At 32.4% G+C, this 25,419-nt stretch overlaps 1 protein-coding gene across 5 annotated transcripts in view; it reads left to right on the plus strand.

Moving 5' to 3' along the window:
- LOC131851368 (IQ motif and SEC7 domain-containing protein 2) overlaps nucleotides 1-25,419 on the plus strand; it is a 212,462-nt gene that overhangs the window by 128,294 nt on the left and 58,749 nt on the right. The window contains exon 1 of one of the 5 annotated variants that reach the window (XM_059201876.1): nucleotides 2,485-2,690. The exons of 3 other annotated variants lie outside the window; for them this stretch is intronic. The gene's annotated coding sequence lies outside the window, so the exon portion shown is untranslated. Of the gene's footprint in view, nucleotides 1-2,484; nucleotides 2,691-25,419 lie in introns of those variants that run through there. One more of the 5 variants, XM_059201883.1, reaches the window with a different exon arrangement.

Consider the following 25,419-nt stretch of genomic DNA (forward strand, 5'->3'; position numbering starts at 1 on the left):
ATACAACTATATATACTTATATATTTATTTACCAGACTTGGATTGTAAAAAGTCGTTTGTCTCTATCAGTCACTATTTCTACCACTAAGCAACTTGCTTTGTAAGTTGTGTTTCGATTAACGATTAAGCAGTGAAATTAAAGGGTCAGAGGCATGACATCTTAGTTCTTTGGGGTGGCAACGTATGAGTGGTATCATGGGTGTCGTATGATAACGTGATATCCGTGGTGCTGTTCATGTATGTAGACGACGGTTGCGGCTTATATATGTATAAGAGCTTCGCATTCGCATTCTAAACGCTACGTACAAGTATGGCAATTTTTATGATGATTGATTCAAGATGAATGCTCAAAAAATAAACTCTTTTTTTCTATTTTTTAATATCACAATTAAGCTCATATATACACTAACTAGCTGTTACCCGTGACTTCGTCTACATTTTACCCTCTCGTTCTTAAACAGGTTATAAACAAACAAACAGACAGACTTCCACATCTATATTAGTATGGATGCAAATGGAGCTTATAAATAAATTCGCATACATCCGTGTGATAAATTGGAAAACCAATGTTAATATAATGAAAGTTGTATTTAAATATTTACTTTCACTTCTTAGCATTAAAGTCGATAAAACAGGCCTTTGATATTATGTTACATATGTTTGTTGCACATATGTTAATAGTATTAAATATACAGTAAGTAAGTTAATATACTATACTGTTTGAGTGTGCCTGACAAGGAAAGCGTATAGTAACTAAAGTGGTATTGTACAACATTATTATACATATCTTTATATGTATATGCTGTTTGTATGCTTTTAAACTACACAAAGGATTCTAATGCAGTTTTTAGCAATAAGTAGATTGATTCAAGAGGAAGGTTTATATGTATAATACATGCTTATTATATTAATAGATATATGTAGAAAGTCGAGAAATTCAAAGATTTGCAATACGTAAGAAGCCTGAGCAGGTTGTTAGTATAATATAATATAGACTACAAATACTAATTCAACGCTAATTTTTAAATTGATTTTTCTAAATTGCTGCAGTTTGTGTAAGGACCTTAATTTTTTATAGAAATATGTTGTACAAATATATGTATAAAATGTACTTAAATATTTCAGTACTCTAGATGTTGAGAAAGCTCACTTAAATTTAAAAAAAATATCGTCCATCTATTCGTAGATATTCAAAATAATGAAAAAAACCATAAAATGTTATTTGCTTTTTTTTGCCTATTTATTATATGTACTTATATACGTATAATTATTCAACTTATTTAAAAATATATCCACGATTAGCGAAATCTCAATAAGTTTGTCTCAGAATCTAATATTCAAGCGAGTATCATCCTCATTGTAAGAACCGTGCCATTGACCTTCGCAATAAGTAAATCACCTTGGTTAGCTCTATTGTTGCCAGGCCACAGGTGTACTCGTATCTGGTCAGGTCTCAATGACGTGTACGACTCAATGTAGGTACATGTGACAGATGGTCTGAATTGCAATCACGTTGCAAGGCTTCGCAGATTGTGCAACAGGAAGGACATGTGGTGGATTAGGAAGGATAATAATATCAACGGGAAATTGGGGAAGAGAAGAGAGTGGTATAAATGTCACTTGTATGATATTGCTAATATTTTAAAGGAAATTGCTTTTTTATTTGAAATGTATAAATTAAAAAAATCTTGAAGTTTTATAAAAATTCAATCATCTAACACCTATAGAAAACTTAAGTGGCTCGTAATATGGGTTGTATTAACGGGAATGGGTTGAATTACGAGAACTGTAGTCATGATAGTTTTAGTAGGGTCGCTGATATGTATATTATATACTAGCAGACTCGCGCAACTTTACCTGCGACACAATTTCCCCTTTTGCAACATTATTCGTTTATGTTTCGATCCTATTAGTCGTAATGTGATTTTACATAGGCTCTATCTTTCTTCTATAAACGAACACTAAAATACTTTTTCAATTCGAGACAGTAACCTCAAGCGTTCAATTAATTAAACTTTTCCGCTATATATAATACATTAGTTAAGATTCTAGTACACATATAATTTGTACATATTGATACACATGTAATTTGGAATTTTTTAATAGCAATTCATACTTATAATGACTGCCCACAGTTCATCTGAAAGGCCACGTTACCAAATATTTCCCAACATATTAAGACCTTAAATTGACCTCGTCTATAGAAGCCTTCATTATAATTTAAAGATTATTAATGATTCTAATCATTGCCATTTCCAATACACTGTCGACAGCATCTAACTTTAAAGTTGACCGTCTTAGAAAGAAATTGACCAGACTCGTAGAAAGCATTTCTCCTGCATTTTGCAGCGAAAAAGCGCTTCTTTTAGAAACAGCTGAGGAGCTATATGCGCTGAAGCATTACTTTCCCTGAAGCGACGCAACGCTGACACTGCGCGTGCGCAAAGGTAGTCGCTCACGGCCGTTGGTTGGGGCCGCACGCGTCACCCGTTTGAAATTTAAGTTGTAATAAACAATCAGTCGATGTTTACGTCACCAATCTAAGTGGTAAAGTGTTCACAGTGCAAAAACAAATATTGTGCGAGACATTTGGACTTACCAAGGTTAACAGTGTAGTGCCACAAAAACTGGAGGATCTCAAGTGTTTTTTCGTTGGCTATCGTCACGCGCGTTGACTTGTTGTTATATTGGTTTGCATTATTGTAATTGTGCTTGTAATTATACTTGATTGATGGAAGGCCGTTCTAGATGTTGGCTCAATTGTCTGGTGTCGCTTCCTCTTTCTATTATGTTTGGATTGGTAGTACTCTGCATTTATTTACACGTTTACCATTATCGCTTAATAGTTAATCGGATCCGTAGGCTGCATTCAATAAAACAACTTGAGTAGGAAGTTGAAATAGCAAATACCAAATTGCCTTGAACAAGGATGTTGAAATGACACAGAAGGCAGACGAATTATACGGAAGAAGTGTCCTAACAATAGAAGCATGTAGACTAATTTAAGAAGCAACCTGAATACTGATTTACTACACCTTTAAGATGCTTAAACGATTAGTGTTACTTCTAATCATTTTCAAAGGTTTTTAGAAGCAAATGGCACTGAGTTTATTACAAACATATAACAAGAAACAAACGTCATAATTCGAATTGCCTGTTTATAGCTATACCTTTTTTACTTATCTCTATTCCCACGGCATTATCTATAGTTATGCAGTATATCTGTTTATCAATCATGGTCCACAAGTTTCCTAACTTAAGATGACGGAAAATAAAGATAGCAAAGTGTGAGAACACGAAATTAGGTCACATCACGTTTTGAATGTAGATAACTCGTTTAAGTAGGACGTCGAAGGAAAACGAATTTGTATTCGTACCCGTCCAAATTAATTTAGCCATTAGCAGTTTCGTTAGTCTCTGAAATAATGATATTGATGAAATGTTATGAACCTAACAAGGCAAACAGATGTTGGGCAAACATATAAAATTTTATTCAATGTTCTTATACACATTGGTCCATGATATATTAACATTGCTACACGTATGAGTCCTTGGCTTTCATATAACACCTGCTTATACAAAGAATACGTTTATTTTCAGAAACTCTTGAGTAAAACACCCTATTGTTCATTTTTGCAGCTCGCTTTGACAATGTCTACAGTACACATTGAATTGGATTGTTTTGAAAATTACGAACGAAAGCTCGAACTCATGAGAATCTTCAGGAGAGTATAGAGAAATTTCTGGCTTTCTTTTAAATATTGCAATATTTTTGTTATGAATATGCATCGATTTTAAAATTATTACCAAACCATCTATATTATGCAGATCATATTTGGCGTTATGCGCATAATGGTATGTAAACTAACGCCAAACTTAATGTTACTCATTATACAAACAATCTTGGAACATTTTACAAGAAAATTATCATTTTTGCGTATATATTTGCTTGGAATGCAAGGTCTACTGGATAGTGTAATGGTAATCCGTGACATACTTCAATACTGATTACCTATCGTCCATCTTATCTTTTACTAATTGAATATTAAATACATTATTGCCTAAAGCTAAATAGATGTACTGCTAATAATGATACCACAGGTGTTACAAGCGATCATACCTTTGTGATTAATGATTAGACAGACACCTTGTTGTTTTCAGAAATAAGACACATTTTGCTGTGTATGTCAATTATTGAATCCAAATCCTGTTGCTTTAACTAACTTTATTAAATCCTTTACTCTTAATATTATTATTATTATTCAAATATCACAATTTACTAAGAAAGAATTGCAGATGTTATCACTTTTAGATTTATATAGTATTTTCATTATTTCGTTCCAATTACCATAAATTAATGTCATCTAAATTTGTAATTTCTGCGTTGTATGTATATAGACAGTCAACATTGCTTCAGTTTGGAAATAATTAATTTAATTTGTCTTTTAAAAGACAATAACAAAAAGGTGCTAGATCATCATACGAGTTTGCTACATTTAACCGACCACCCCTGCCGTAAGCCACCTGTATCCCCGTCATTCTTCAGAAATAGCACCAGTTTAATACGCAAGTGTCACTCCACTGAACGTTTTAATATAGAACAGCTGTATCTTTTTCATATTCATCTGCGTCACCCACCTGTGACGTGCATGATTATAAAAAGTTCACCCAACCGTCGGCGCTGTAGTAAGCTGTAAATAACTTGGATGGAGACATACGAGTATAAACATAAAATACTATGCGGTCAATGTTCATATACGTCCTAGAATGTTACTCAAATAAATGCATTCATAAATCTTACCATTCTAAGTCAGACATGCATATAACACATTTTTCCTAAATATATCATTGTTTTTAACACTACCATTGAATTTAGCTGGTCGCTCCGGTTTAGTAGAACTGATAAGAAGCTCAATTCAAATTTAGCAATTTTTCTCTGTACAGCCTTTGATTTGATTGGGCATTGAAATGCCGTAATGTGTTAAATCCACCACACGTAATTTTACCACGTTATTTGTATATTAAATTTATTTAAGTAAATACTTTAATTAACGTTCTAAAGATTACACCTAACTTAGTATTAAGTAATGTAATTTTAAATTCGTCAGCAGTATCAAAAATGAGGTTCGATTCGATACGTCAAATTCAGCAATTCGCCTAAACAAGTACAATTTGCACGAATATATACGTCCTAGAAATACTAGACATTCTTGATTGATCGTCATGATTTAGCAATTCTATTGATGCAGCAAAAAGTCACAAATACTGTTTGTAATAATTCAATTGAATTACGGTATTGTGCATTTATAGCAAGATGGACTGTTATTTAAAACCAAAGGATTAAAATTAGAGCCTTTTAAAGTATTACGAAAAAATATAGAAGCCCATTTAAAAATAACGTTCTTCGAAAAGAACAAAGCTGTTTTTTACTCTGTATAATGAACATTATGCCCATAAAACAAAGTAATGTTGGGTTTCTCCAAAAGCGTCTTCTAATCTGCTTTTTTTTTAAAGTCCATTGAGATATGAATTTACGTTGGAATAATGTACCATTTCCTTTTTAGAATTATAATGCCCGCCAGCTTACTCTCACTAATATTAAATATTACAATGGAGTTGTTCGCCTTAAATGTCATCAGTACCTATTATTATATATGTGTAATAATTAATGATATAATTGTAACCTACCGTATAGAGAAATGAAATGGTTAATTGAAATTTGCAGATACAATATTAAGTTTCAATATTAAATCAAGTTCTTCCTTCGTTAACATCGTTGATGATAAGGAATTACAATATAAGTTCAATGACATAAATGCCAATAGTGAAAGAATGTTATCAACTTTTGATCTTATGAAAATGAATCGCTTTATGAAAACGTCAAATGTGATGTGTGAAGATGAATTTAAAATTTTGAAGTAGCAACTAAGACCTATATATTAAGATACTGAATCCCTGACACATAAATATATACCCAGACCTACTGAAGCTAGAATTCTGAAAGATACACTGCTCTCTTATGTAACATAGATATTCATTAGTAAAGTGTTTTTGGAAATGCCTAAGGGAATAGAAAATATCGAAACCTATCTGTGGAAGTGCGTAGTTTCCCCGTATGAAATTGACATTATTATAAGAATGCTTTCCGTTTTCATCGCAAAACCCTGCGGCTTAACAAGATTTTTGTACCAATTTTTATATCAAAGAGCTTTCTTCTCTTAATTAGCCGGTTGTGCGTCATTTATTATATTTGAATCACGTTCTCAGGTATTTCTTTTGAATCGGCCTAATTTACTCAATCAGCGTTCACGTATAGTAAAAATTTGTTTCTTCTCTTACCTACGTGTTCGAATTTTTTAAGAATATCTTGGAAGATTGACATGAACCTGCATAATTTAAATATTAGTACTGAAACGTTTCATGTATTTTATTATTAGCCTTCCCAATGCCGCTTTTTTGCCTAATGCAATACTAATTATTTAAATATATTTTAACCTCGCAAGTAATCGTATATAATGAGACATCTTTAATTTATTGAATTATAAAAATGATCATGTATATTATTATAATATAGCAGTATTGATTTTGCTATGGTACGGGTTTGAAAAAAACTATACAAGATTATAAATAGGTAAATAGCTTACACGTGTTTAAAAACAAAATTGTACGCCTTTTACCCGTAATTTCGGATAAAAAGTTTTGATAGTACAAGCAACATATATATCTAGTATATATGCTAGTACCTCTAAGATTGATAAATTATAATCTGATTTGGTTGTTGTAATGATAATGATGACGTAAAACGAATTGAATAATGTTTGACAGTTGCATAATGGGTTAGTTGGGTATTGTTCTCACAAATGACCTCAAATACTCATTTTGTATTTCTGGTTCATCGCCATCTTGTGTAATTTAATTGTATGACTACTAGATTACTATTATTTTGACTCATTGTATGTGTGAGATCACAAATTGTTATGGACGACTAATTATAGTATGACTTTCTTTTCTGTCCCATCGTAACATTCATTGACATCCTACGACTAAGGGGAGGTTATATTCCTGTAAAAGGATGTTTTAATTTACTATTTGCATGTTTGTATATATATATATATATATATATACCTATTTAGGTGTTTTATTATGAATTCTACCTTTCTATCGATCGATCGATGGTAGGGACGCTTACGCCTAATCTTCAAATGGTCGCAAGTTCGATTCCCGTGCAATAAAGACATTTATTCATAAGTATGCTATTCTGTATTAGTCTAGGTGTAATGACTATTGTTATCTATATACTTCTATATATTATAAATATAAAGTTCCCCCCACACATCGGTCTGTATGTTCGTGATAATTTTGAAAACCACTATTCAGATTATTTGCTGTATTATCTACCAAAGTGAATTCTGAGCAAGATTAATTTGTAAAGTTTAGTGTAAATTGATAATAATGTCCATGCCATACTGACGCGGCTCGCTAATCCTGCATTAGAAATACATACAGGGTTATAACAAAAAATACTACACTCGACTGCATTGAATAAAATTTAACTAAATATTTCTAAATTATTCTCTAGACAGAAATATAATAGTTAATAAACAGGTATCATGATTGCAGGTCTAATTACTTAATATTTATGTTACCACTGTGAACAGTGTACGTTAGTGATGACGTAACAGACATGATCTGCGAAACTAGACACCACATTTACTTAGCTTTCGAAACCTTACCGATCTGTCTAATCGGCATATCCGTTGTCGGCTTATCATAGTAGAAAAAAGCTCTAATTTATACTTAGTCACATATACTTACTCAGTCAGTTAGAGAAATGTAATAGACTTTTTTTTGTTAAGATTAGCAATTGGTGTCAAACCAATATTTTATGTAATTGGAATGGCAATGGTTCTTAGCTCACCTGATGGTAAGTGGTTACCGTCGCCTATATACATGAATAGCACTGTGGTAGTTGTCATGTGACGTGCGTGATTCTCATGCGTTGCGGAGTACTAAGTTGAAAATGCGTACATTGTAATTTTACTGTCATATCTCACCCGTCAACCACTACAGATTGGTAAGTGATATCAATAAGACATAGACGCCTGCTACGTCTACCTCAGTATTCATCATCGAATTTGGAATATACGCAGCTGGGGGAAAGTAAATTGTTAGTAATATGGTCTGTTGACATTGCTAACAAACCACCATAACAGGTTAACTACCACATAGTGTCTCCTGGAAACCATCTTGACAAATTCCTAGTGAATTCACCATCACATAGTGTCTCCTGGAAACCATCTGGACAAATTCCTAGTGAATTCACCACCACATAGTGTCTCCTGGAAACCATCTTGATAAATTCCTAGTGAATTCACCATGATATGCTAACTGACCTGACCTAATGTTTATCCTATCATCCTCTATTATGCCTCGCCAGCGTATACCTTTAGGGCAAACGAGTGCACCATTTCATAAAAAAATATATACGCAGCGTTGGAGATATAAAACGTCATATGTTTTCTTTTTATCCCAGCCAATTATGTCCCTTATAACAAAGTGAGCTGGGTTCGTGTTATTGTAAACAGCATATCTGTAGATATGTTAGTAAAAACAATACTGAAAGAATTGAAATTAACAGCCATTGTTGCACTTGACCTTTCATTCCACAAGTTGTCAGTCCCACGGGTTCCGTCTGTTTTCATAACTCGCCCACGATCTAAATGGAAAAGTACTTAATAAAATACTAAAGGTGAAGCTCAGATGACATCTCTGCTCTGTAGAAAGATGGTAGTATTTCAATTTCAAAGTTTCCCAATTCGTTTATGTATACTTATTTGTTTAATCAAAAATTTTGTGTTAACTTCATTCTGATTATTCTTTTTTTTTTTACTGTACACTGGCACTAGTTGTGCCCGTGAAGTTTATAGCTCATGTGTTATTCTGATGCATAAGCTAATAATATATTTATATTATTGTAAAGTTTCATTAAAGTATATTGAGTAAGTACTGTTGCGTGGAAGAGTAAGTAACAACCATACATCATCCACATTCCACACTCACAAACATATAGAATATTGGGAACATATAATATGTAAGACTCTAAACAATTATCTTATATTCTTGCTTAAATAAAGTACTAATCGATATTATTTATTAAAATAGTTAAATTGGATTACTTATACACAATACAGTAAATAACTTAAGTATTCAATTATAATATATATTCGGAGCCATGTCTTTATAAAACTACGATATTCCACTCAACAAATGTGCACGGAAAGTAAAATATCTAAAAGTAAGGTACATAGTACAAATTGTTGACAGAAGTCGCGTGTGACATTATTATTCCGACCTTTCTTGCTGCGTGGGTTTGTATCGAGTTCCAATACTTACAGCCTTGCCAATAATATTAATGTGAAACTTCACGTTTTCCTACACGAGTTAGTTAACCAGTAGACCTATGGATATAAATTACCCGAGGAAAACCCGCTCGCAAAGTGTATAAAAGATTTTTTTATAACTAGCTGTACATGCGACCACTTCCGCGTTGAATTTAATTTTATTTTTCTAAAATAAAAGTAGCCTAAGTTACTACTTATTATACTTATTACATTAGCTACCGGCCAAAAAAAATCTCGTCAAAATCGGTCCAGCCAATTCAGAGATTAGCTGGAACAAAGAGATATAGACAGACAGACAAAAATGATACTTTGATGTATTTACCGTATTTGTAATCATAAGCGTGTAGTAAAAAAAAGTTATTTCAGTATTACAAATAGACACTCGAATTTTATTTATATGTATAGATAAATAATGATGAACCCGCCTGTGTGTATGGTGGAGTGGACTGGAGAATGTTAGGATGAACATGAAGTCAGTTCATTAAGCCCATCTTGGCGAATTTACCGGGAATCAACCATGATGATTTCCAAGGCCAGGAGAGCGGATGTTGGTCGACCTTACGTGATATGTTTTAGCAATTGAATCACCATTTCTCAATACGAACAATTAACATTACTAAAAACAATTCTTCCCCTAGTGTTACTACCAATAGGTTTTTTTAAATGGTGATGGCAAAAATGTTTTTCTTTTTATTAATTTAAAGAATTTTTAAATTTTACTGAACTTACTATATTTTGATCTTTCGCCATAACTGTACAAAACTGTACAAATCAAACTGAAAATCTGCGACAAATGCTCCATACAGTTTGAAAAAGATTTTCGGATAAAGTCGAAAAAATTATAGCCATATACATGATAAAATGGTCATGCATAATTATAAAAAAAAATATATAGAAATGAACATAAGTTTAAATATACCTAATACTAAACATATTTAATATAATGAATTCTATTTGATTAGGCTTGTATTATTCAGTTGAAGAGAAAGGTATGCTAAATATATTTGTATTATGAAATTTATACTCCAAAAAGATAACAAACTAACTTACGTCATATGACCAGCAATGGAGCAGAAAACTGAATAATATACATACAAGACTTTCAAATTTGGTAACAAACTCTATTATTGTTTTATAATTTTCTTAGAGCTTATAAATTTAAACTCTATTGTGCGAAGTTTATGAACGAAAATAGCGCAACATTCATTAACGACACGTGTAAATAAAGGATTGCTTTCACGGCAATTTCATATTCACAGAATGTCGTACACGTAACTTTTCAGACAGTTCAAAGTCCCGTCGGAAGAGACTGAACTTGTTCGCGCGCACAAGGAATACAGATTGGGAAATTTGCACGCTTTTTTATCGTGCGATGACAGAATCGGGCCACTTCAATATTTACTGACTTGACTGTTATTTACATAAACAATGTAAGTTAGTAAAATCATATATGCAACAATATAGCAATGTGTACATATACTAAACTGTGGGAAAGTAAAGGATACGTTTGTTACGCTTTTGCTGTAACTCTTAATAATTTACAACATTAAATTTTAATCATAATATAATTTTATAAACACGAAAGTTTTTTTTTATGGATGATAATGGAATGCTTCACCCGCCTGCGCTAACGGTTTACGCTGGTGGGGCACCAATGGAAGATGATAAGATAAGCAGGTCAGGTCAGTTAGCCCATCGTGACAAATTAACTAAGAATTAATCACGATGGTTTCCAGAGGGCACCGCGTGGAGGTCAACCTGACATGGCACATTGCTAGCAATGGGGTTATCAATCCACATTAGTAACAATTCCTTTCCCCCCAACGCGAAAGTTTGTGAGTATGGATGTACGTTATTCTTTAATGCAATAACTACATTACATAAGTTATATTAAGTATATTACAGTAATATACAGAATAACACATGCGCTTTATTTTTATTGCAATTTGACGCAGGTGAAACCGCGGGCACAGCTAATAATTAATAATTCTCTATCTTCAACTTATGTCATACTGCGAGAAAGGCAGAAAAAATCGAGAGTCGTAGAGTCGAGTAGTCGTGCTTCATCCACCTCGTCTCAAAGACTTGATCCTTTGGTCTGATAGTACTTATAATATCTATTTGATATCTAGAGCATAAAAATCAAATGAAAACAACATAAGGCATCCATTCATGCAATAATATTGTATCTGTGCATAACGCACCTTTTTATATGATAATTATATTTTTTTATATATATATTTAAATATTTTATGTTTCGTTCGATTTTTATTGTCAATTTGAAATATATGTCTTTTACCATCAGCGACCGTAGTTTCTCTTAAAAACTAAAATTATAATATAAAATATATACAGTCCTTAAGAAACTATTAATAATTAAAATTACCCAGATCCCACTTTTGATAATTGTCAAGAATTTATTATTAATTTACATAAACAATAAAAAACCTGTAATCAATTAATAATTTTTAAGTACATTATAATTGCATTTTTTATTAACCTCATTATTATTGCATTCTTCAGCTTCATAAATGGTGTGTTCAACTAATTATGATAAATATTTGTCATATCAATGATGATTTGTTTACTGACGTTTAACATATTACAGTATCATATACTAAAGAAAGAGTGAAAGGATGAATGAATTAGTAAAATTGGTCACTTTTTGAAACAATCTTCATTAATGCAATTAATTAGTAGTTTTTCCGTGAAAGAGTAACAAACATCCATCCTTCAATCTGTTGATACAAACTCACGAACTATCACGTTAAAACTACTATTTCGAATTGACTGACTGACATAAATCAGTCAGTTCGAAATAGTAGTTCCAGAGATTAGAGCGTACGACCAACCATGCAAACTTTTCAACATTTTAATATTAATGATAACAAAAAATGGTAACACTTTCCTAACCTACACATTTATTTAACAATGGCTACAATTTTGTTATAGAGTACGTAGTTCCCTCTTGAGTTTTTGTTGCTCAGGGTGTAGGCGTTTCACGTAATTAGTTTCAGCACTGACATAATAGATTAGAAAGTCCCTTTATAATATTTAACGCTTTGGGAATTGAACCTGGAACCCACACGCCACGCCTACAATTCTACCAGTTGATTGATATACTGACACTATGCCTTTGACTTTAATTAATTATTTAATGCATTTCTGTTACAAAGTTTGAGATTCACAGTATCTTACAAGGTTTATTAACATATTTATGATTTTATTATAATAATGATATCTCAAGACAATTCACTCAGTGCAAACTAAGCAGAGCTTGTGTTATGGGTACTAGACAACTGATATAAATACATATACACTTTTACGTACATAATATACATATAAAACACCCAGACTTATACAAAACATTAATACTCATGAATACAAATATTGATACCGTGCAAAGATTCGAACCTGCGACCATCAGAAGTAAGCCGGTGTGCTAAATCGCTTGACCGCCGAGGCCGTCAATCACAAAATTAAGTAATATATTATTATATTCTTTTTATTTCCAAATAATTTTAACTATTGATCGATACGAATGTGATAGAGAGAGCGAATTTTTTTATGAGGAAAGTAAACTCTGAAATCACTGCACCGGAACTCCAGTGGGGCAGTTAATTTAAACGAATCTCACAAAATTGAGAACACACGAGCGAAGTCGGGGTGGATCACTAACTTAACGAAATTTTATAACTTTTGATACCGATAAATATTATGTCAATGTAAAATGTTTACAAACAAAATTCCTACAAAGGGTTCCAATCCTCAAAAAGCATTAGCCAATTGATGTCGAAACGCACAGACAAGCGGACAATGGCCGATTTGTTACGTTACGTCACTTTGGACAGATGGCGCTCTCACTTTCACGCGACTAATGACAACGTTCGATACAGCGTTCGAAAAATAAATTTACAAGTCTGATTTTGTTGTCATTTTTCGGCCAGTGACATTGTTGAATTTTTGTGGTGATTTGAGAATAAGCGAAAGTGAAATGGAAATGAATGGGGCGGATTAGACTTTTTTTTATTAATAACAACAAAATTGACGTGTGAGACTAATAATACATGTTTTTATAAATAAATTAAAGTATAATTAATCATCCTCAACATCACCCTCATTGCGTTTTATTTGGCATCGACGTAGTATGTCATCTGCTTCCACTGCTTCCTAGCGGCCGTCATATTTGAGCTGACTAGGAATCTGTACTTAATATTAGAAAGATAAAATGCAAATTATGTTTTCAGGAAAGTAAAGAATCACTGCAACTTTTTGTGTTAAAGGTACATTATTACTTAATGACATAGGTCATAAAGAAAAAGTAAACAACACCACTCCATGTCTTTTATTGTACTCGTAATAAAACATATGTCATTAGATTTATGTTACTATCAGGAAAATTTAAGGTTATATATACCCGAACGAAATCTAGGCGGGACCAGTAAGGTATGAATGTAATATTTTTCTTATGTATAATAGATTAGAAGATTGTGGCTCACGTAAAATTTATAGCGTGTATAAAACTTAATATCTATGATTTCCATAATATGAATATGAAATTCAGATGATTTTAGCTAGAGGATATTAAAGCGATACGTCAGCAGTTGAAGATTATTATTAAGATGTATTTATGACTCCAAGACAATGAGCATAGGATCAACGAGGGGTTTTTAAATTTGCATTTTATTAATTCTGCTGTAGTTCCCGGAATTCTTTATCTTTGTTACCCTCAATTTTTTAACCTTTTGCAGTAGGTACTGTGTTTTGGTTATTTTCCACATTTAGACTCTCGTTTGGGTCATTGCGTATACAATAGGTACTATTTGTATCAAGTATTTATTCTGCGGTACTTTTGAGAACCACTGCTCCTTAGGTTTAAAATTGGAGTCGTGTCGTATAAACATTAAAAGAGCATGATGGAAGGTCATGGAAAGTGGCAAGAGCTCCATCGACAAGACTCTTAAATTATGAATGAATGATTGCTCCTTAGGTAGGTATGGATGGACTATATTATCTATATAAATTTTTTATCTTCGTAAAGCTGCTTTACGTTTTTCTAGCTGTTTTCACCAATTTTGTGTTTTTTAGAGATAAAATGTAATCTTACATAGGTTACATTTTATCTACAAATAAAAATTCTTATCTATCTATCTATGTATGTTCGTCCTTGTGTTAGAATCTATCTTCATGTCAAATTGTCAGTCGTTGAAATATCCTTATCCGACGTAATTTTCTAATTAATATTAACATTATATTTTTCCATTAACAGCACGATTTTTTTAATTAGATTTTTATGAGTATATTATAAATACGAAATTACGTTCGTCTGCTTGTTACTTTTTTATGTATAACTAAACGGATCTTAATAAAATAAGATTTCCAAATTATCACATTGCCTATCTTTTATCTCAAAAGCAGACGAAGTCATGGATGATAGCTAGTTACATAGTAATAGTTTTCTCCGAATCTGCGTTCCTTATACGCATGTCAGTGGATATCAAATCCGGTTTACCCTTTTACCTTGTTCTTTAGATTTATAACCGCAAAGTACGACAACACTAATATAGGCAAGGTCGCGGTTTTATGGAACCAGTTTTACTTTCTTATAAGGTTTTGTAAATAAAAACTCGTCTTGTCTATTTGCTATTTCTCCATTTGACATCAATAAAAAAAGTATTGATGCTAGAAAAGATAAATGCTTATTATTGTTTATATTTTATGGACATAATCGAATACAAGTGGTCATTTATCTGGAATAAAATTGTAAACACAATAGTACCCCTACTTAATGTGCAACTGAAGAAATTGATTGTGCATATTCTTCCCAAGAAATAGCTGTTAAGAATATCGTAGCCGATAATACTTGATTTTAAAATGTTTGACTATGGCAGTATGGGGCATGCTCCATGACTGTCGGAAATTAGAAAATTTTGAAACAACGAAGAAAATTTTATGTTTTTTTTGTTCTAAATTCTAAAGTTTTGTATATAACGTAATGTATATACTATTTTATTTTATTACTTTTTAGAATAGAAATCTTAGGTTTAAAAAAAGAACACCGTACTAAAAATTCTTCTAAATTTGGAAACACTTTATAAAACATATAAATTGAACGTTATAACATTTTAGTACATACAATTTAGTAGGTAGGTGATATAGTAAACATACCTACTGTAATATTTATATAATATCATATATGAATAGACGTTATATTTAGTAACCAATGGATTTTCCTTATCGTACGTAATTTTCCTATTAACATTAACAGCTATTTAATGTATTGCTTTGTGTGATGGCTTTCGTTTATACTCTAATAAATTTCATCATAAGGACGGTTCTTTCAGCTGTGGATAATGAATTAGAAAATAAGGAGCTAATTTTCTGCAATACCATTATGTCCTAAATTTCTATAAAAATATAGCATATGGAATGGACATATTCCAGGAGTATTATATATCCATCGTAATTATGATCTGCGGTTTCCCCTACAAGATACGAACTTCTTAGCATTCCGTGGATTCACCGGAAAACTTCGAGCGGTTCCCAGGACTTTAGAGCCGGGTGTAAATTTAAGATATCCCTTTGCCGACGTACATCAGCACTCACCTTCACCGCTCATGTTTCTTTCCCTGTCCAGCATCTCTAGTAGGAAGCTGCTAGTACTGTATTAAATATAACTTCTGAAGTTACTATAGTTAGGAAATTATTCTCTCTACTTGTCTAAGATGCAATCAATCTATTTGGGTTGTAAAAAAGTGAGCGAACATTTCAATTAAATTGCCAAATGTCTAAATATATAAATACCTTCACGACTGTTGTCTTAGATGGGATAGTCAGAGCCGATATCGCACAATATTTGATATGCTCACGTTACGCTGGGTAAATTTAAATCTAACGCTGCAGGGGACATAATCTTGAAAAGGCATAAGAAAGAGACGAACACACTTTCGCATTTACAATATTGGTTAGAATTGAATATATGCATGAGTAGAATGATTGTGAGGCAGAAGTGCAATCGATCTTTCTGCTGTACGTAAAAACTACGCATGTCCATTTTAAAACCCACATTTTCTGGCATTGATGCACAATGCAGTCGTACACCCGAGGTAATGTGAATAGCGTCTCGTGTGTCATAAGTTTCGAATACAAAATATATATTTTTCTTAATATCAGGACTCTAATGTGTTGCATTTTCCATTACAATGTAACACAGAAGATTACATGTATACAGAGTGAAAACCTTTCAGCCAGGGGCCATTCGGGAGACAGATATCAAACAATTACATGAACAATACAGGAAATATTATTAAAGGTACAACTCAAAGGAATTCTTATCGGCGATGTCGTTATAATCGATATAATAATCATACTCCCTTTAATATCAGGATCTTAATATGATAGAGCTCTATTAGTCATAATGGAACTGCATCACATTAGCACAGAATTTCATTGATAATGTAATCTGAGATTAGACATACAGAGTGTAAATTTTTCAGCCAGTACTCATGCTGCATACAAATTTATATTGTTTGAAGTCTTTTGTTCATTTTGCACTAATATTTTATAATGTAAATACAGCGGATATCACGTTTTTTGGAGGAGTAAGATGGTAACCTTATCGGTGGCGTTATCTCTAAACTAAGGAGAGAATATTTGGGATATAAATATATGTTTGAGAGCACAATAGAAAGAAAAATACAGTTCCTAATATTATTTGTATAGCTATTTGTTTTCTTTTGATATCGCTTTCTAGATGAACTAGTGCTCAGGTTTGCACTCTGTATGTAGGTGTGTAGTCCTGTGTACGTAGGTCGCAGCCGTGACCTTCCTGTTGACCTCGGACGATCGACGGAACCGGTCGGCGTCGCGATGCGACCGCGCCTCGTGCAACCGAGTTCCGGTAACAGATTGCATCAATGTTTGGTGAACGTATTAAAGTAGTTTTAACAGATTTACATACATAAAAAAAAAGTTCAAAATATTAAGTAAATGATACTCGCTATTTTTAAATTCATTTTTAGTTATTGGAATAGTGCTGCCCCCTGCGCTGACGGTATAGACTAGCTAGATAATGGACTATAATAATTCTGAATACGACTATTTTTTTTACGCGATATGAAACATCAGTTAGTGATGATGATAATGTTTTTTTTTTGCATTACATTAATTTGTTTTTCTTTTTTTCAAAATCATTCTGTCTAAATGATATATCTCTAAAATATACTATTTTAATTGTAATAATTACAATAAAACAATGAGTTTTCTTTAGTTACAATATGACTTATAGGTTGTCAAAACTTTCTATTACTAGGTTTTCATTTTGTGAATTAAGTACATATAATTAATACTTCAAGAGTTGATTACAACATTAAAATTACTTATCAACTGCTTAGTGGAATTGAATAAAACAATTTATTAGTTAAATGTGCCCACTCGTTAAGGTAGCCCTCGACTATATTTTCCTTGAAAGCCTTAACCTTGCTGCAATAAAGCTTTTCGAACCAACGCTAATTTGTTACCATGTCAAACAAGTTCAAACCAACTCTGAAATTGAAATCCAATTCTGAGAAACGATTCGGTTAATTAATTATATTATACTAACCCGGTCTAATTCGGAAAACGTACTTTTAAATGTATTTTTGACAAATAAATTTCAATTATAATCAATTTAGACGTAGCATTCAAATTCGTTAAAATACACTTCATCAGAAAATCGGCTTGTTAGATTCTTGTAAGAAAGTCTTCCTATTAAAATAACTACATACTACAACTATCGATAACTGATTTCTATAGATATACATGCATAGTTTTTATCATAATTACTATAGAATTTCATTAAACTATGATATAATTATTTATTATACTAAAATGTAGTCAAAATCAAAGACCAGAAATTGTTGCCTTGTGCCAACGAGTGTATGCAAGTTATGGCTGAAAATTATTGTTATTTTTTTTACATAAATATAACATCGTCTATGTCACTATATTCATCTTATTTATATCTGAATCAAATATTCATTAGGTATTACCTAAATCAAGTCTTATGATATTTGATAAGAGTTCTTCTTAGTTATTTTTAGCTTAAACTACACTCCAAACTGACTATAGTTTTGACTTAATTAAGTATGCGTCAAAACGTCATAATTATATAAAAAAAATGTGTTCGAATAATTTATTATTATGATTTAAATTTTGTTCTCAAGAATGTCTACTTATTCTACTTTGTCCACTAATCTTTACGCTTTTGTAAATAAAACAGTCATGGTAGTAAATTGAATTTTATTGCGTCAAAAAGCTGCGTTTGCAGCGCAGTGGCCGGCACGTCTCTTTTAAGGACCACGTGGCCGGCTAATGTTTGGATTGTAATCTAAACGATGATGATAGCAGCTTCTCGTGTTTGATCATGATCTCCTAGTATTTCAGGGTTGCCAAATGACGTAACTTGAATATAGTTCATAATATTGCTTCCTTGTACCGACCAGTTTTATTTAATTAGTAATTTTAGATTGTTTAAATTTAAATAACATTAAACTTTGTTTAGTTGATATTTCCAAATTTATTTATATTTAATAATAATAAAAACACTTTTTCCTTAAAATAAAAACGATTGTCACAAAATCATTAAAAACCGAACATGGGAGTAAAATTAAGGATATTGAAAATGAAAAGTGGTTCAAAATTACGATATAAAGACCTTCCGTTATGAAGATATTTTTGGCGAGTCGAAGATATCTACTACGTAAACTGCAGTCGAATTGAGGATGAAAATATATTTATAATAAAATATTAAAAACTGTATAAAAAAGACATTAAAAATTTATTTTTATTTTAAAATGCACTGCCAACACATACATCTCTATTTGCCCAATGGTTGACTGGGAGAAAATACCTCATGGTGTTAAGTCCGCCATATGCATATTATATATATATTTGTGTATTTGTGCATAAAATATTAAATAAATAAATAAATAAAAATAAATGAGAAACCATGATTAAAAAGAAACAACACGTTTAAAGTTCTATAAAACATATCTTCGCTATTTAAAAAACAGTTAAGTTAGCTGTGACAGTATTATTTTCAGTTGACCACCCTAAAAGGTGCATGCGTGAGATTCAGGTTAATTGATCACTATTTCTGGTCTAACACACGTCGAGTATAGACGTGTCGTAATTTGTGCACGGTTTATTTTACTTTTACCGTAATGGTAAAGGTGTTACGAATATATCAACGCAATTGCTGTTCCGTGCCATTAACACATGTGTTATTGTTTTGTTTTTCTCGTGTTTCTAATTTTAATAGTGTTTTACATCGCCATTGTCGATGGTGTTTCACTTTATCCGTTTTCGTGCAATGGTATATGGTTGTTGTAATTGACTAATAAAAAGTGTTCTAAATGTACATTTAAACGTTACATTTTATGTTTTTCTTTGTACTTGTCGCTTTTTTAGTGCAGGATGGTATCCTGAGTTAATTTCATCAATCGTTTATTGGTTGTCCGTTTGTTGTGTTATGCATCTGGTTCATTGACACTTCAGATTGTAGCATCTTCTGGCTTTCATTTTCATAAATTTATCGTTGCTGCCTTAATAATGCTTTGCAATAACAAAACGAATCTCAGCGTATACTTATATTCTATGCTGAAATCGGAACGTGCTAGAAAAAACCTAAAGAAACAACACCGTCTACCATGACCCAATAAACCACGTAGAGAGACTTTGTTTATTTAATTAATTAAAAATACCGACTACATTTATTATACATTTGGCAATGTCTGAAACTGGTCTGTGCAATTTGTATCACTAACAATAGACAATTAGATACCATATTGCCAAATTTAATAACACCTTATTCGTCTTTCCGTTACACAATATTTCAATACTGCGCGCTTCACACGACTATTACGCGAATTATCCGAATAGGTGTCAAGTGTGAAGACAATAGTGTAACATGAGGTATTGAAAGGGAGTCTTGTAATTATGACTGTTTCTTGTAATATAGAAGAACAGTTTCAAAAGAATGTCTAGCGTGAGATTGCATCAGTACTGTTTAAAATTAGTCAGTAACATGTAATGCTTCATGATTTGTTTTTTTTTTTTGTAAAGGAAGATTATGCGCCCGTTGTGCAAAAGGTATATGCTGATAGGGCATCAGTAAAGGATGATAAGATGAGAAGGAATCAGGGTAGTAAGCACAACATGGCGAAATCATCAATCATTCAATTAACCACTACGGTTTCCAGGGAGGACCGTGTGGAGTCAGTCTTGCTCTCAATTTAAGATACTCGTACTTTATATTGTCAATACCAATTTAAAATCATTTGTTAAATTTTTGTATCTGACGACATAACAAATATAATAACGTAAAAAGGTACCAGTTGAGTTTTTGTCCAGTTCTTCTCAACTGAAGTGGCTAGCCAAACTGGACGCTAGGGCTATCCCTAAAATATGATAAAATATGATATGCACAAGAGGCCGAAAGGCCCTATGTTAATACATAAATAATATAGAGTTTGAGTTTTAAGGTTTCCAACTAGATTCCATCTTGGGATTTCCTACACCCAAAGTAATGAGTCTAACCTTGAGGTTGTAGTTTATTAGATTTGTTTCTTCAAATCAACAATTTTTCCAATGTCACAACATAACTTATTATTGTTTTGTCTACTTCTGGTCGCTAATGTGGCTTTGGTACTACCGCCATGGTAATCCCATTGTTTCGAAACAATTAGTATTCACAGTTCATTGCTTGCTTGATTATCTATTATGGTCTAAAATAGACCCACTGAATCAGCGATGTGTCAACCCATTGAGTAATTCTACTTAACTCCATTTGGTTTTGTGGTTACAAATTATCGTAAATAGAAATAATAAAAAGAATCATTATTACAATATTTATTTTAATGACGTTAGATAAATTTAAATCAAATATTTTTTATGATGCTACCAAATTATCTGCATTCTCTGTAGGGTTAGTATGAGATGTTACATTACATGTCTATTTTTTATTACATACAAAAAAATGGTATCCCTAATAAATACAGATATTTAGTTTTTCTTAAATTAACCTCTAAAAACACCATTTGCTGATCTGGTCATGGTACGCTTTGGTCGGCACTATAAGGGATCAACGAGCTGCTTTACTATCTAAATAAAGGTCTATTTACTTGAGAAGAATTTTTGTATGATTTTTAAAATATTTTAATAGGAATAAGATATGACATTCCTTTATTTTGATAATATAACTAATGCTGTATATTATTGCAGGAAATGTAGATAATTTGACAACACATACGAGTATAAGGGAATATGACACATTCTAAAATAAAGATATATAGAGATACAGATCATAAATATGATTGTTTGATTGTAACGTCTGGGTGTTTTCTATGTATAATATGTATGTTATCCTGTACCCATAACACAAGCTTTAGCCAGCTTGAGTATAGATGGCGCAGTTTGAATTGTCCTGAGATTATTAATTCGAAACTATATTAAGTTTCCAAGCGGCTCTTACATCTCGATCTAATCGAGTTAACAACTCATCCACAATACACGCTTTGCATTTGCAACGATAAATATAATTGCCGCAGTAACCACCATGTTTATTGCCACTCCGTAATTATTAGGCACGTTTTCTCTGCGCGTGCGAGTCTGTGCGCAGGCGATGGACTTGTTAGGGTTGACACTTTATGCTTTTTATGGACCATTAAATTGTATTTATGATTGAAATATAAACACTATATAAGATGATGAGATGATGAATGACACTTTAAACAACAACAACTGGAGTACAATATACGTCTTTTATAATTTAAGTTTCTCGTAGAAATTGTATGTGATATACAGAATTATAATAATATATACAAATAATATGTGAACAATTAGACAGCCAATAGCTTACTGTTTTTATTATTATAAATATGAAAGTAAGTTTATATGACCACCTCGATGGTCTAGCGGTCTAGCACACCGCTTTACGACCGATGGTCGCGGGTTCGATTCCTCGCACGGCACAAACATTTGTATTCATGAGTATGATTGTTTGCATCGGTCTGGGTGTTTTCTATGTATAATATGTATGTATTTAAAAAAAAATATATCTATATATTTGTATATGTATTGTCTAGTACCCATAACTCAAGCTTTAGCTAGCTTAACTTGGCACTTTCTAGATGGCGCTGTGTGAATTGCCCTGAGGTTATTATTATTATTATTACGTTTGTTTATTTGTAACATAACATTTAAATAATTCGTAAAGTTTGACATATGCGTACTGTTTAACCCGTAGTATTTCGGTCAAAAAAGTTATGTTATGTACGATATACGGTACGGTACTTACTGATTTTAATATGTAATGTAGTTAATTGAAACAAAAAATATTCATAAAAGCATATACGACGTATATGGGCCTTTCTCCACTAACGGGAAAATCATGGTCCAAGCATTTTTTTTTACTTTGCCTATATTAATGCACAGTTTTATCTATTAAAACACGTAATATATAACCTGTTATTTAAGGAGCTAACCTTAATCAATATTTAGAATCATAATTATTTCGTAAAATTGGTCTGAAAGTCACTATAAACAGTCCTCTGTTATGTCCTAATTCCGGATCGAGTATGATTAGGTTCGGTTTTTATTAGTTGTATTTAAAAATGTAAAATCTTATAAGTCTATGAACATAAAGAATATTGAACTCGTGTGAACAAAAAAGAATTATAATTTTAGAGATTTTTTTTGTACTAAAAACTAATGTTCGAATTTTGTCCGATACATTTGTGAACAGTCCTCTGTCACAATTTGAATATCGCGCCACAAAGGAATTTAACACTATTGTGGCTACATTTCGCGTGAAACGGAACGTTAACATTGTGAAGTTTACTCGGTCGCCATGCTAAACAAGTCGCTGACATTTTGCGCAGTGACAACTCCGCGTCTGTGTGGGAGCCACGTCTCTGTAGTGTTGAGTGAACATTCCTCTGGTAAGTCTATTTTACGGTGTTTTATGTGTTATAATTATATTTATTTAACAAAAAAATTGCTCAGTGTGATAATTTAGAGCTTCTTCTGTGTAATTAAGTAATATTTAAACTGATACGTGGTATAACATGTTTTACGTAAAAATAACAGTCCTCTGTGCAACAGTCCTCTGAAAATTTATAACACAGAGGACTGTTCAATATAACAGAGGACTGTTTTATTTGATGTCCGTGTCGTTTATTAATATCCTTTATAGTCTGCACTAACCTACTGCTTGCCGATAACCTCTTTCTTTCTTACATTGGCCTGTCACGCTAATTCAGTTGTTTTGTTTTCTATTATTATGATGATTTTGGAATATAAAATAATATGTACCTAATAACTACCTGGTTTTAAACCATTACGGTTTTTTTTTAATAATGAAAGTATGTTTTTATTGTTTTAGTATTGCTGCAATGTCACCAAAGAAGAAACCTAAAACCAAAGAAGAAACCTAAAACCAAAGAAGAAATAAAAGAGCAGAAACGAATTGCAGAAAGATTAAGATATCAACGGCTAAAGAATGACCCAGTAAAAAGAGAGCAATTGAAGGAAAAAGAACGACGAAACTACCAAAGAAAGAAGGAAAAAGGTACAAGAAAGTCAGTTAAAGATATGAGTCGACGTGAACACAAAGCTGTGACTAAAGAATGGAGAAAGCACTGTGCTACCTATCGAGCAAAAAAAAAAAGCATTGAAAGAAATTACAAACAATTTTGTACGACAAAATACGCCCGAATCCGAGGGTTCACCTCCTCAAAGTTCTGTCTCTCCATCAATACTATTAATGACCACTCCACGAATTGATGCAGGTAATGCGAGAAAGCGTAATGCTAGAAAGAAACGTGACAAAATTATAAAGGATAAAGACAAAAAGATCGAGTATTACAGAAAAAAATCCGAGAAGTACAGGAAGAGATTACAACGTTTGGAAAAAGCTAAGACAAAGGAAAATGTAAACACACCTAATACTAAACTTACTCAGATGTTTGATTCGCCAGAAGCTCGCAGAGAAGTAGTCAAAAAGGCGCTATTCGGTGAAGTGTTGAATGCCCAGCTGAAAGAAAACTACGCTAATTTAAAAACCTGCAAAGAAAAACAAATATTCGGAAAAGTCGTGTCCGGTAAACTAATACACAAGTACAAGTTATGGCGAAGCAAAGATAGTTCAATATCTTATAAAACAATTCAGAAGTCAGCGCGTCAATCAGGTTTAGTACCCAAGATTCGGACTCGTAAAGACAAAATTTCATTTGATTGCATAAAAACTGTACGAACCTTCTACGAAAATGATGACAACAGCAGACTTGGCGCAGGAAAACGAGAATGCCTGACCAGAAAAGGAGTTAAAAAACAGAAAAGATATCTGTTGGATAGCATCGGAAATTTATACAAGAAGTTTCAAGCTGATCATTTTAAAATAAGCTACACAACGTTTTGTCGTCTACGTCCTTTCTGGGTCATAACACCAAATATAAACGAACGTGACACGTGCCAGTGTATAAAGCACGCTAACATCGATCTGAAACTGTCAGCATTGCACAGAAGAAAAATTTTGACTTACAATAATCACACTGCACTGCTTGAAAAGACATGTTGTAATCGCTATGACGAGCTATGTTTGTCACGAACTTGCCAACGCTGTATTGACAAGAATCCTGACTACAGGGAGTTTGATGACAACAAGCCTATTGAATTTAAACAATGGATATCTGAGAAACAAACTTATAACGACCCCAAGACCAAGAATGCTCGAACAATTACCAAATACCTAAAGAAAACGTTCACGGTTCGCCCTCGAGAATTAATAGAAGAACTGCACGAGGATTTGGAAGCCTACTATCAACATGAGAGAAACATTACCCATCAATACAATGCTATCAAGAAATACAAACAAAACCTTACCGACGAAGATGCTGTCATACATATGGATTTTTCAGAAAATTATTGTTCCAAATACGGTCAAGAAATACAAGCATTTCATTTTGGAGGGTCGAGACTT

Source organism: Achroia grisella, unplaced genomic scaffold (genome assembly GCF_030625045.1).
Source record: "Achroia grisella isolate CSIRO2021 unplaced genomic scaffold, CSIRO_AGI_Agris_v1 utg1174, whole genome shotgun sequence".
Taxonomy (NCBI): domain Eukaryota; kingdom Metazoa; phylum Arthropoda; class Insecta; order Lepidoptera; family Pyralidae; genus Achroia; species Achroia grisella.